Source organism: Oryctolagus cuniculus (assembly GCF_964237555.1).
Source record: "Oryctolagus cuniculus chromosome 17 unlocalized genomic scaffold, mOryCun1.1 SUPER_17_unloc_3, whole genome shotgun sequence".
Classification (NCBI taxonomy): Eukaryota; Metazoa; Chordata; class Mammalia; order Lagomorpha; family Leporidae; genus Oryctolagus; species Oryctolagus cuniculus.
This window is the reverse complement of record NW_027208204.1, coordinates 1,195,670-1,210,077: the sequence shown is the minus strand read 5'-3', so window position 1 is coordinate 1,210,077 and position 14,408 is coordinate 1,195,670. Positions and strand designations below refer to the sequence as shown.

Genomic DNA, 14,408 nt, shown 5'->3' with positions numbered 1-14,408 from the left:
TTTGTAGGTTCTGAAGTGGTTCCGGAACTTGCATTTGTATTGCCGGCATTGTCACAGGGCTCTGATGCGGTTCCAGAGTCTGTGTTTGTCTGTTTGTGTGTGGCATTGTCGCAAGACTCTGAAGTGGTCCCAGAGTCTGCATTTGTAGGTTCTGAAGTGGTTCCGGAACTTGCATTTGTATCTGTGTCTGTGTGTCAGTGTGGTTCTCGGACCCCATCTGGGACTCTGTAGGGGGGGCAGGCTCCCCACCTCTGGCATGAGGCCGATGTTCCATTTTTGTCTTTTTTGTTTTGTTCAGTGCCTTTTTGCGAGTCTCTTTGGTGTTTGTTTTTGGCTATTTGTATTTACCTTTCTGAAATTCAGACAATGGGAAGGATTTAGACAACTCTTAGAAAGGGAGACTAACCACCCTTTGTTCTGCAGATTGGCCTACCTTTGAAGTAGGGTGGGCGCCTGAGGGCACCCTTGACATCCTGGTCTGGCAAGATCTGGTAAAAACTCCCTTTCCTGGTTAAAGCCTCTTTGGTCATCCAGGACCGTCCCAGCAAAGCAGATGAAACAAACTAAGACTTCAGCCTCGGCGCCGCTCTATTCTGTTTTACAGGGCGACTCTGAAGATTTGATTTTCCCTCCTCCCTACCAGCCACCCGGCCCTGGCTGTGGGGCCAGCAGCGGGGGCCACAGGAGAGGGTATGAGAAGCAGCTCCCCAGGGGCCAGCAGATCCCTCCACTCCCCTTCACAGGCAGCAGGGAAACCCCTGCTGTGCCATTAGCAAGTGCTGAAACCCCCTGTGTGTTCAAACAAAGCTGGCCCTGTGAGCCTCAACCTGCAGGACTCAGCTGGGGCCCAGGAATGGCAGGCGGAGGATGGGAAGGCGCGCCTCCTGACTTATTCGTCAGGACCCTAACTCCCCGAGCCATACCCGTCCCCCCAGACTGACTCCCCATGGCCGACCAAATGGGGCAAATGGATGGATCTCCTGGACTTCAGGACCCGGTAAGTCACCCTGGGGCACTCGGTACTCAGGCCCGCCTTTGTGCGGAAGGGGGGGCTTCTGTTGCCCCTCTACCAGGGACCTGCCTGGTGTCTGCAATGGAAAACAGCGTGTGTGTGGTGTAAATGTGTTTGTGGCTCCACGGCCCTGCAGCTACAGAGTCTAAATGGGCCGTAACCTGCAGCTTCGTGTTCACCAGGCGGGCGAAGCAATCTCACTCCGGATCAGTGCCTGTTCCGGAGGTCTTTATCTCTTGTTTTGTACAACCAAGGGGGACACATTATGGGAAAATTCCATTCAGAACCAACTGTTCTAAACTGTATAATAAAAACTTTAAAAATGTTGTCTTAATTTAAAAATTCTTAACAGGTTATTCCAAAATGTAAATGGGTTTTTATCAGCTCTTTTCTGTGCTGCTGTCCCTGACTTATCTGATGAGAGTGTTCACCTGTCTTGAAGGTTTCATGTTTTTCTATTTGTAGTACTGAGACTACGTTGTTTATCTGTTTTTAATGTTTGAGTGATTACCCAACTGATCAAAAATGTACTAATTTTGGCTAAATGGTTTGACTCTGACAGCTTAAATTCTAAATCGAGTCTTCCAACTTTGGGCTTCCAGTCGGATCCCTGGAACTCTCAAAGGATGAGACTCTGAATTTGTTAAAGTAACAGCTGCTTGAGTCAATTCAGACTATGTAAAATGTATTAAAATGTTATAAATGGTGTCAGACCTATGCTGTATTCATGTTTGCTTTCCAGCTAAAATAGTCTTATAAAAATAAGAGTAAATTCTGTGTATACAAGCCTTTATGTTGTTAACTAAAGTAAGCCAATGCAGATTGGTTCAGAAAATTGAGGTAATGCAAATGCCCTTCGGTTTGCTCAGTGGCTTGCTTGCTCAGTTTTACATGTCTTTGATGTGCTTTAAACTTGTTTCTTTTAATGATAAAGATCTTTTCAAAGTTGTAACCATGCACTAGTGACCATGTTTGCTGCTCAGAAGGTGTTGTCCTTATATTACTTAAAAGCCTGGAAATGTAATTTTGACTTTTATTTCAGATACTGGTATGGTATTCATTAATAATTCTGTGTCTTAAGTCATCTAGCATCAGTACTAAGTAAAACTTAGAAGAGTGTATTATGTATACTTTTAACATCTCAAATTCGATAAGAGAGACTGTTTGAGTTTGTTAGCATGTATTCTCATAGGTTGTCCACACATGACAATTCAAGGCTATATAAAAGTAACTACGGGTGTAAAGTTTCCAAAAGTGTAAACAAGTCATAAAAAGTTTTAAAATGTTTAAAAATGGTCTAAATCATAAATCTTAAAATCTGTTTTCACAAAAACTGTAATGTCTATTTTAACAGTGTCTGTTTAATCGGCTACCCTGCCATTTCTAAAATTAGGTCCTGTAAGCTCTTTTTGACTCTGTTAAATTATTCTGAGTTATGTGATAATTTTGTGTAGTAACTCTAATGTTCAGGGTTTTTATTTCTGGTTTATTTGACAACAAAAGACATAAAATTCATGTTCTGCCTAAGTAATTTATTGTGTAACAACCAGGCATTGCTAGTTCAAATGTAGATCAAATGGAGGTCTAGCCAAAAGGGAAAAAGTGTGCCAAAAGAGACTTAGAGATGACGGGAGATGGTTATGCGGCAAATGCTAAAAAACTGGGTTCCAGGAGCCCAAAAAGGCTCTAGTGTCCACAGGCTACACGGTGAAAACCCAGAAACCCAGGCCCATAACCCACTGGCTACACGGTAAATATCTGGAGGCCAAAGGATGGCAGAGACCTCTGCCACAATTTCTCCTCTAAGTCAGGCTACGCAGTAAGCACTGGTTAAACGCTGGTTAAATCTGAAAGCCCAGGAAGTCAGGCTAGAGACCCGACTCACTGCCTCACTTCTCCTCTTTTCTTTTCCAGAAGGGAAGTTACCATTGTTCTGCAGGACTCTCCACAGTAATATACAGTTTGACCCCCAGACCTTATGTAAGGGATGACTGACCATTTCTATAATAATGCCTGGTCACAGTATAGAGGACCAAGCAGCATAGCCAGAATAAGAGGTTAAAATGTGACAGCTAGATCGATTTTTTGGTGTACGCGGTAAATGGGCAGAACTCCCCTTTTAAACCAAATTGAGGGATAGATAGGAAGTTGCACTGATGACCTCAAAGTATGCAAGCAGGTCACCACAGTTGATCTTACCTAAAAGATCATAGTTCTTCTCATGGGCACGGTCTTAACTCGCAGGAAAATACTAAGTGTCAGAATTTGCCCATGACCATAGTTTTTTAGCTCACCCTGATATTAAAAAAAAAAAAAAAAAACCTCCAAAAATCAGGGACGGGGTTGAGCACCCCCTTGACTGACATCATAGAGGCTGCCTCCTTGGTCCACTTTATTAGAGACCAGGAAAATGAGGAGCAAGCTAGCAGCAGGAGCGATATAAGGATGGGCAACAGGCCAATCAGTGGCTGCTTTACACGGTGATCCACTGTCAAGGAAACCCAGCAAAGCCAATGCACCCCAAATGGCACCTGTTGCTGACATAAGGAGCCAGGGCATTGGGCAAGCAGCTGTTGTAACAGCGACTGCCTTCTGTCAACTCTGCCAAGAGCAAGGCTACTGGACATGGAACTGCCCTGGGTGTCGAAGGACTCCTGGTTCAGAACCGCAGACCCTGTGGCCCTGAGCTAAAAAGCCTTTGGCTCTGCCCAGCTTCCAGCTCCAGCCACTGCTATTGGGGATGGCCTAGGGTCAGTAAAATGCAAGTTGCCTATTTCTATCAGCCTCCTATTCAGCTCTCCTCCTAGTCCAGCCATGTAATGCAAGTCAACAGGGTGCCTCCCTTAAGGGAGATTTGCATCTCTTACAATTCTCTTAATAGCACCCCATGGATAGGTCTGGGCCTCACACACCCAGCCAGGCCTTAAAAATAAACTTAAAAAGCCCTCCCTGCCAGTTCCAGGGGAAAGTGGTCCCCTCCACTCCTGTACTGAGACTATAGACTTGATCTATACCAGCAAAAGGGACCTAAAAGATAGCCCCCTGACTAACACAGATAAAGTTTGGTTCATAGATGGAAGCAGCTTTGTCAGACGGGACCTGCTTCTCAGGGTATGCAACAGTTACAGCATGCTCTGCCCCCAGGAACTTTTGTTCATTTAGCAGAACTGATTGCCTTAACCAGAGCTCTAGATCACACAAGGGATTTGTAAGGCACCTTCACTCTGCATGGAGACCTCAGTCTTCCGGTAAGGCAGAAAGAGCCAACCAGGCTCTATGAAAAACATCACAAGGATAAAAATAAGTACTTGGTAAGTAAGGTTTAGAAGGAAAGAGTGTTCTTGGTAAAAAGGGTTAAAAAGAAAAGAGCTTTTTAAATAAGAAAAGGACATGGTTTGTAAGAATCCTGATGGCTAGTTTACTCTAAACTAAAATAAAAATGATAAAATGTTTCAAGTAAGTTAAAGAGGGTGTGTGAAGTCACAAAAGGTTATAAAAAAAAATTAGACATGCTAAGTGCTGTTCTGGGGGGTGTCTGTGCCATGTTCTAGGAAAAATGTTGTCTCTGGGTCAATCAGACTAGACAGGTACAAATCCAAATTTTCCTGGAAAAAGCCAAACAGCTCCAGGACCAGGCAAAGCAGGGCTGCGATTTCTGGCCTGATATCTGGTCACAGAAATCCTGGCTGTTTCCTCTCATTGGCCCAATAACTTCTGCAATCTTGATGCTTCTCTTTGCACTGTGTGTTTTTAATGCCCTTGTTCGTTTTGTCTCTAACAGACTAAAAGCTGTTAAACTCCAAATGGTCATCAGGCAAGGCTTCCAGCCCATTCCACTGGACTACCTGAACAGCCCTCTGGACCGAGCGGCACTGTCTTTCCAAGGCCACTGTTGCACACCATAAGACAGGTAGCAAGAGGAAATACCCAAACCCCCCTCGACGCCCACATGCCAGCTTCGAAGAAGTTACAGAAAACGGAACTCCATCCATAATCCCAAAGAAGAATTTTGGGTATTACCTCTTGAGGGGAAAATATTAGACAGAAGGTCAGTTATGAGCTTATGTGTGTGTGACATAAAGGCCTAATGTGTCCAGCATATGCATCTGCACCTCAGTCATCCTGACAATGTTTCACTGGAAGCCCGGCCTTTGCATCCTGCCCTGCCCCCTTCTACCTGATAACCTGCCAGGTGGAGATCCCCACCCCTTCTGCCTGACAAATCTTCCACAACCTCCCAGATACAGCCCAGTATCTGCATTTCAGTATTGCAGAACAGGCGGGGGTTGAATCTCATTTTCATAGAGGGGGGGGGGGTTATGCGCAGCCCTTAAGGAGGAATGCTGCTTCTATGTAGACAAGACAGGGGTGGCGAGGGACAACATGGCTCAACTACGTAAACGCTTAGAGGAAAGACAGTGGGGCAGACTTCAGCAACAGGGATGGTTTGAGTCGTGGTTCACTAAGTCTCCCTAGCTAAAAATGTTAAACTCATGGGAATTCGTCAACAATATGTAACACACGGGAAAGGGGAAACAGATGGTCTCTAAGATTAGAGACCCTGGCCTAAGAGGAGTGGGGAATGAAGGGTTAAAAAGTTAAAAGCTGCTTCCCCCCCAACCTCTTCTGGTGAACTTTCCTGACCTTGTTAGACTTGCTCTGCATAGCCATTAGTCAGTAAATTACCCCAATGTGAGCATAACCTCAGTTTCACCTAAGTGAGATAGAAGAAGTCACCATATATCTCTGCCTCCTGGACCCCTGACTCCACCATGTGTCCCTTATCGCCATTCGGCTCCATTCCTAGGTATCACTCCCTGTATTCATAAATCAACTGGTTGTAAAATCACTTAAATTGTATCAATTGTTTACTCTATATCACTGTCTGCTCTATGCAATGATTGATTTTCTTTGTTTCAATGTGTATAAAAACCCCAACCCAAGACTATTCGAGGCCACTCGCCTGTACTAGGACGGGGGCCCCGACATGTCGGAACATCAATAAACTTTACCCTTTGTTAATTACATGAGAGAAGGTCTCTTGGAGCGTTTTTGGGGTGGCAAGAGCAATTCAACTCTAATTCGACTGTAACAATACCAGTGCTAGCACCCTGAGCATGTGACCATGTTTGTTAGCTTTTTCATTGTGCTGTCAATTCACTCCAAATTCTGGAACAAGCAATTTCTATCTTCAAAACTTCTCAGAGACATCTAGGCCAGAGTACTCTTTGTTTCAAGGATGCTTTTCACCCTTTATGGATTTTTTATGGGATTACTTTCCTATTGATGTTGAAATTTAATAGTGCTCTTGTTGTTCCTTTAAGATCACTCTGGAAAGAGCAAGACCTGTTCTGGATTTTAGTTTCTGCAATTTTTTATATGATTTTGATTATATTTCTAGGCATTCATTGTTTCTGCCAAAATACTTTATTCACTCATGGTTATCACAACATCATTTTATTATAAAAGTTACACCCATCCATTTTTGTCTTTGAATTCAAAGATATTACCTACATATAATTTCTATAATTTCATTTTCTTAGTGTATCTTGATCTAGCATCAAGAGCCCATAGACAGCTGCATTGGCTTTCTCATTGTAAGATTATTAGCCCTCTGAAAAATGTCTAAGTTGTCTTGGAATCCTTCATGTACACAGTATTTCTGAATGGTTTATCACCAAAGTATTTGTTCATGCTATGAGAATCACACATTTTTAAACTATTTTGTGGTTTTAGGAAATCCACATTTATCACTAGTATTGAGATTTTTGGTTGCATCAGTCAACACAAGAGAATACCACAGATATTATCCTGGTAACTGCCCTGATGTTTACTTGGTTTAACTTTTTTAGCTTTTTGTAATTATCTAATTATTATTTAATTGTAACGGAACATTGTGTAGCAAATTGCTTTTATTGGCTCTTACTCTACCATTGCTCCTGCACTAATTACAGTAATTAGCATATAATTGTAACACATGTATTCTTTTTTTTATTGGCGCCTTTTGCTTAATTAACCACGAATGCAGACCAGGGGCCCCAGGGCCAGCCCCAGCTGGGCTGACAGCAGCCAGGCACACAGAGGGAGTGGAGTGGCCAGGGGCTGTCTGTTCCCATTGTAGACAATGTTATTAAAAGTAAACTTTAGAATAACACCTTTTCATTCATCTTGGGAGGGAGGAGTGGAAGGGGTATTATTTCGATAGGTCCATTTCTTAAAAAAAGGAAAAAAACAGGGAACCACAGGACACATGGATGTGATGTGCATATACACACATTTGGAAAGACTGTATGTACAGCTGACTTAGGTCTCAGGGATGGAGGGGGGCATGGACATGAGAGGGGCATGCAGACAACTGCTGGAGACCTGTGCCCACTGCCGGATCCTGCTGCCCTTCTCCAGCGAGACCACACACCCACCCACCCAGCACCAACAAAGCCTCATTTCTCTCTGACCCTAAAACTCTTGCCACCAAGGAGGCAGAAGCCCCCACCTCCACCCTGGAGCTGGTGCCCCAGGCGGGCTGGGCTGGGCTGGGCTCTCTGCCATCCGTGCCTCCCAGGGAGCTCAGGGTACATCACCCCTTCTGCAGGGGTCCCCCACCCATGCCAGACTCTGGCCCACCGGCCTGCTGAGGGCACAGAAGCAGTCAGCACTCCTGCAGCTAAGAGGAGGGGCAGACGGGACCCACAGGTTCCCAGTGCCCGCTGTCCCTGGCAGGTGTCCAGCAGGGGCTGCCCTGCCTCAGCCTGCAGCAGGCACAGTCACATGTTCCCCTGGCAGCAGGAGTCTTGGTCTCTTGCTTCAAAGGGGTCCAGAGAAGAAAACTCCAGCCGAGGATGGAGGCTGCCCCCCTGCTTGTCTGTCCAGCTTAGAAAAACTTCAGAGAAGAAACCTGGGAGGAGACAGGCTCAGAGACAAGACTCGCTTTTGTCTTATTTTGTTTTGTTTTGTTTGCAAGGTGTGTGTGGTTGTCTTGTGTGTTTCTGTGTCTGCTGTGTCAGGCAGGAGTTCTTGTCAGAGGTGCTTCCAGAAGCCTTGTGGACACAGTTCCCCAGGGTGGGGTCTACAAGGCCCAGGTGAGCATGAGGAGGGGGAGCGCAGTCAAGGCAGCTGACAGCCTGGCTCGGCTGAGGCCTGAGTTGGGTTTGATCACCTTGCTGCTTTCTGGGATGATGTCTGTCATCAGCTCCCTGAAGCACAGGCTCAACTCTGGAGCTGTTGGCCTTCAGCCCCTGCTCCTGGACAGAAGGGCAGGTGGTCACGGCACTTGTGCCCAGGCCAGTGCTGTCACCCAGGTCACCCAGCAGAGAAGGCATCTTCTCCACCCGAGGGCCTACGTGGCCAGGAAAGAGGGGCCCTTTGGGGACATGCTCACATCTGTGCCATTGCCGAAGGCCTGGATGGCATTCCAGAGGTGCAGGTTCTCAGTGAAGTCCCTCAGGAACCTCTCACAGTCCTCCTCTGTGTTCCCCCGCTGCGGCAGCTGCACCACTCCAGTGGGGCTGGAGTCCATGTAGTGGGGTGTCATGTCTTAGCCAACCATGCCCGCGTAGGAGCCCAGACACACTTGGTAACTGTCCCCTGGGCAGCAGGTGAGTGTCCGGTAGGAGGCTCGATAGTTGGTGTGGAAGTTGGCTTGCCTGGACTGGCACAGGTGGTCAGTGTGGCTCAGGGCACGCAGGTCCAGGCAGGTAGGCGCTCCTTGTCCTCGTAGGAGCAGCTGGGCAGGATGGTCTGGCAGCGGCGCTCGCACACGCCTGGTCTCGGCAGGAGCAGAGGAGCATGTGGTAGGTGTACTTGCTGGGCACGCGGTTGAAGAACAGGCACAGGGCCTTGTGGCACTGGCAACAGCTGCAGAGCTCCGTGTGCGAGCTCCTGGGTTGAGGATGGAGATGTAGGAGGAGCGCAGCTTCTTGCAGTTGCCGTTCAGGTTGCTGGCCTGGTTGCTCTTGGCGCTGACCGCCGGGTCTGCCCCTGTTCCTGAGAAGAGGAGGCAAGCCTGAAGACGTCGGAGAGGTGGGAGGTGACTGGCTGGCAGGGAGAGGCCTCCTAAAACTCCTCCCCCTCGGTCAGCCCCGGGTGGAGGCTCCAGTATTTCTGCAGGCACTGCAGCTCCTTCATGCCCCACTTGCAGTGGGCTCTCCTGCAGTGCCTCCGGGGCCGCCTGGCACTCCTTGTGGGCCAGCCCGGGGTTGCGGTCGCGGCCCGCCAGGCACTGCCACAGTGTGCGGTAGCTGGAGCTGCAGTCGGATTCCGCTCCGCACAGCTCAGTCGCCTGGACACAGTCACCAGGGCGCCAGCGGTGGAGCTCGGGCCCTGCAGGGAGGAAGGGCTGGCCGAAGAGCGGAGGGTCTTGGCTAAGAGGCAGAAGGCGTTTGCCAAGATCACGTTAAATAAATCCCACAGTTTTTTTTTTTTTTTTTTGGCTTTCTCCCTGGTGCCTGGGCGGGAAACTCACTGGCTCCCCCCCACCTGTCCTGCTGGGGCGCAAACCCACCCACCCGAGCCTCCGCACCCACCTCCTCCTCCCGGTCCCCACCCCGCCCCGCAGCTGCAGCTGCCTTTATTTTGTTCTATTTTGTTTTAATTTACTGTTATCACTTGTGTGAATCATCAGTATCCTAGGGACAGCCAATTACAACAATATGATATCATCAACAAAATGACAATTTCTATTTTGTTAACAATTTTAAGTACCCAGTTTTTAAAATCTTGTCCAGTATATTCATTTTCACATTCCAGGTGGTATATTTTTAAATCTTTCTTTAGTTCTGATAACCCACAAATTATCATATTGTTATGAATTCAGTGGTGTAGTGCTGCTTACAAGTATGCTTCCTTCAAGATTTATTGGATAGTCTGCAAAATTTCACTTTATGTTTCATTCATTTCTGTTTTCCCTTGAATTTTGATGCAAATGTAGTGAGGTTTTTCACCAAGTGGTCCTCATAACTGGTTGGCAGTTTCTCACCTATAAATTGAGTTTTTACTTACAATAAACAATATATATTAACAAATGCAGCCCTTTTGTATTTTTAGGTTTATCTTTTAATTTATTTCCAACAGATGTACATCATCTGTCAGCCACTCCTCCCACTGTGCACCTCAGGACATCTTGCTCAATTTTAATTGTGAGACCACTGACACTCTCTCTTAGCCACTGAATTACACACATTTCTTAGAACCAGCATAGTCTAATGGAACAATGTTCTCATTATTGGCTATATATGTTTTGTCTGTTCCTGAGTTATATATAACAGTGCCTTCCATTATTACATTTTAAAGAGTATCTCTAGGAGCTAGTGTTTTGGCATAGCAAGTAAAGCTGCAAACTGCAGCACTGGCATCCCACATGGGCACCAGTTCATCACCCAAGTGCTCCACTCCTGATATAGCTTCCTGCAATTGGCCTGGGAAAGCAGCAGATGATGTCCCAGCTCTCTGGGCCCTGCCACCCTTGTGAGAGACTTGAAAGAAGCTCCTGGCTTTGGTTGTGGCCAGTGCTGGCCATTGTGTCCATCTAGGAGGTGAATAGCAGATATAAATTCTCTCTCCTTCTCCCTCTGTAACTCCTTCAAAATAAATAACTAAATCTTGAAAAATAGAGTATCTCTAGATATAAATACTTTTCCTTGAAAAATTTCCTAATTATTGCCATGATCTTTATTTTAAATACATATGAGGGCCAGCATTATGGGGCAATGGGTTAAAGCCCCAGCCTGCAGCACTGGCATCCCATTTGGGTGCTGATTCAAGTTCCAGCTGCTCCACTTCAGATGCAGCTCTCTGCTATGGCCTGGGAAAGCAGTAGAAGATGGCCCATGTCTTTGGGCCCTTGCACTCATGTGGGAGACCCAGATGAAGTGCCTGGCTTCAGATCAGCACAACTCTGGCTGTGGTGGTCATTTGGGAAGTGAGCCAGTGGATGGAAGACCTCCCTCTCTCTCTCTGACTCTACCTCTCTCTGTTAACTCTTTCAAATAAATAAAATAAATCTTAAAAAAATACATATGCTCTTTTCTTTTTTGTAATTGTAATATAATATTTTTTACCAAGTCCCCTTTTTTATAGCTGCCTTTTATATTATTATTGTCCCTATCAAGTAAAAAAGTCTATTTATGGAAATGCAATATTTTTGAGCACTGTATATCTTTTGTATATTTGTTCATCTCTGAATTTACTGCTACCACTTGGATATATAATCATTCAAGATGTTTCAGATAAACGGATTGTCCTTCCTTGAATTATCTTCATTAAGTTTTTAATTATCCATTTTAATGCAATCCTAGCACTTACAAACTTAGTCCATATTGCTTGGCTTTTTCATTGTGGGATGAACGAACCAAAAACTTTGCTAAGGTTTCTTGGTCGCTTCCATATGTACCCTCCAATATAAATCTTGTCCAGTATATTCATTTTCACATTCCAATATAGTAAATCTGCCTTTTACCAATATAGTAAATCTATCTCTTTTTTTAAAGATTTATTTATTTATTTGAAAGAGTTACATAAAGAGTTGAGAGGCAGAGAGAGAGAGAGAGAGAGGGAAAAAGAGAGAGAGAGAGAGAGAGAGAGAGAGAGGTCTTCCATCGCTGGTTCACTCCACAGATGGCCACAACAGCCAGAGCTGCACCAATCCCAAGCCAGGAACCAGGAGCTTCTTCCCAGTCTCTCATGTGGGTGCAGGGGCCCAAGGACTTGGGCCATCTTCTACTGCTTTCCCAGGCCATAGCAGAGAGCTGGATAGGAAATGAGCAGCTGGAACTTGAACCAGTGCCCATATGTGATGCCTGTGATGCAGGCTGGGTCTTGAAGTGGTGCCCATATGGGGGGCTGGTGCTTCAGGCCAGGGTGTTAACCCACTGCGCCACAGCACCAGCCCTATGCTAAATCTATCTTTTGAGTTGATATAGGTTTTAAGTTTTCTGGTGGTCTAGAGGACTATAAATAACTCTGTGGTTACTGATATTTTATAAAGTATAGATTTAGATGCTCATGTATTTCATTAGTGATTTTAATAGTAAATGACATAAACGTTCCTTGATTTTCCTAAATTTATTATTTTCTCAAATTTAAATTGACTGTTAGACCTTTAGTTCACCAAATTACCTCATATCTGCTTGCCACCATATTTTTATTTTTTTAATTTTTTTAAACAGGCAGAGTTAGAGAGAGAGAGAGACAGAGAGAAAGGTCTTCCTTTTCCCTTGGTTCACCCACCAAATGGTCACTATGGCTGTGAAATGTGCCAATCTGAGGCAGAAGCCAGGTGCTTCCTTCTGGTCTCCCATGTGGGTGCAGGGCCCAAGTACCTGGGCCATCCTCCACTGCACTCCCAGGCCACAGCAGAGAGTTGGACTGAAAGAGGAACAACCAGGACAGAATCCAGTGCCCCAACTGAGACTAGAACCTGTGGTGCCGGTGCTGCAGGTGGAGAATTAGCCAAGTGAGCTGTGGCACTAGTCACCATATTTTTGCTCTTTAACCTATTGCTTTGTGCTACTTCTGGTAATCAGTGTATAACTTATATGGTAACGTGGATACTATTATTTTGTTTAGATGTTCTTTTACTTGAGAATATCAATTTTCTCCTCCAGTTAGCCTATCTAGCAGAGAACCTCAAATCATCCTGCTTGTAGGCTTCATTGTGAGTCATGAAATCACTGAAAATTCTCTGAGTTTTATTGAAATATTCACATACCCTTTTCCAGAATTGTCTCATGCTGCTTTACGCATTCTCCATTTTCAGGTGATATTTGTTCAGTATGAAGATAAGAGAAAAATAAATGAATACTTTTATATGAAGATATGGTAACTTTCCCATTAACTGTACAATAATTATTAAGAATACAAATATATATTGAGAATCCACACTACGTAAGATATTATTGTAGGCTCTGAAGATAGACAAAATTACTATTCTTATTCAGGTTAGAGTCTAGTGGAGAAGAAATGAAAGTAAAATTACAATTCTAAATTTAGGTAGTTTATCAAGATAAGAGAGTTTAATGAGAGAATTAATTAGAATCAGAATTAGAGAATTAGGCCGGCACCACAGCATACTTGCTAATCTTCCGCCTACAGTGCAGGCACCCTGGGTTCTAGTCCTGGTTGGGGTGCCGGATTCTGTCCCAGTTGCTCCTCTTCCAGTCCAGCTCTCTGCTGTGGCCTAGGAAGGCAGTGGAGGGTAGCCCAAGTGCTTGGGCCCTGCATCCACATGGGAGACCAGGAGGAAGCACCTGGCTTCTGGCTTCAGATTGGTGCAGCACACTGGCCATCGTGGCCATTTTGGGGTGAACCAACGGAAAGGAAGACCTTTCTGTCTATCTCTCTCACTGTCTAATTTTGCCTGTTAAAAAAAAAAAAGAATTAGAGAATGAATTAGAATTGAATTAGAGAATTCAGTCTACACCAGACCCAGAAGATTTTCCTAAAGGTAGGATAAGTAGACTGAAAAATAAAGGATAGGCACAAAGCAGTTAAGAAAAGGGAGAAGAGTATCCTAGCCAATCTATAACACATGCTGAAGCTCAAATGCAGTTTGCTTGTGACCAAGTTTAAGTAAGGGATGTTTATCTTCCTACATGAAATAAAAAAAATAAACTGCATTATACACATTGTTCATAATAATGGGCCTCAAGAAATGACAAAACCTGAAAGATGGAAAAGAAGTGAAGTAGGCCTCACACACTCCACAGCTCCTTCTAGAGAGAGAGATTCTAGACCAAATTACAGGAGAAGGAACTGGGGCAGTGTCTCCCTGACTCCCTGAGCAGATGTGATGAAGCTGAGCATCTCGGAACACAAAGGCAGTCCCAAATCACAGGGCAGAATATGGGGGAGGAAAAGGCAGGAATGAGGAAGAACCAGGAACTGTGGAGGGCCATCTTCGAATTCTAGTCCAAGTCATTTACAGTGCACGCCCATCAGAAAACACCCAAATACTGTGGGTGGGACATTACAGAAAATTGTGCCTCGTGTCCAGGTAGTGCTGCACTTATTCATCCATTCCTACCAGCTAGACTGAAAACTCCTTAGTCATGGGACAGTGAAAAGAACAATAATAAAAGTCTTTGCCTTAGGAGTGGGAGATTACTTGTGGGCTAAGCATGGTTGTGATCCACATAACAAATCATAACACAAGACTGGAAAAGATGAACCTGTTTATAAGGAACTTAACTGCATCAAAAAATCAGTCTGGAAACAGGTAAGTGGAAGCATGAACATTTTTTTAATAACCTACAGTTGTAAATATATAAAACACAGTGCCAGTGATTGCTACTATACTAGATGGAAATTAACATAAATTACACATCATAAAACATATGTGCATCTTGGAGACAGTGCTGATCTATGATGAAACTTCAAGTGACTAATATGACCCCACAAATGG

At 44.9% G+C, this 14,408-nt stretch overlaps 1 long non-coding RNA gene and 1 pseudogene across 1 annotated transcript in view; both read right to left on the bottom strand.

Moving 5' to 3' along the window:
* LOC138847915 (uncharacterized) overlaps positions 1-14,408 on the bottom strand; it is a 63,876-nt gene that overhangs the window by 4,750 nt on the left and 44,718 nt on the right. The gene's annotated exons all lie outside the window — the stretch shown is intronic.
* On the bottom strand, positions 674-9,467 carry LOC138847914 (GDNF family receptor alpha-2 pseudogene; annotated as a pseudogene).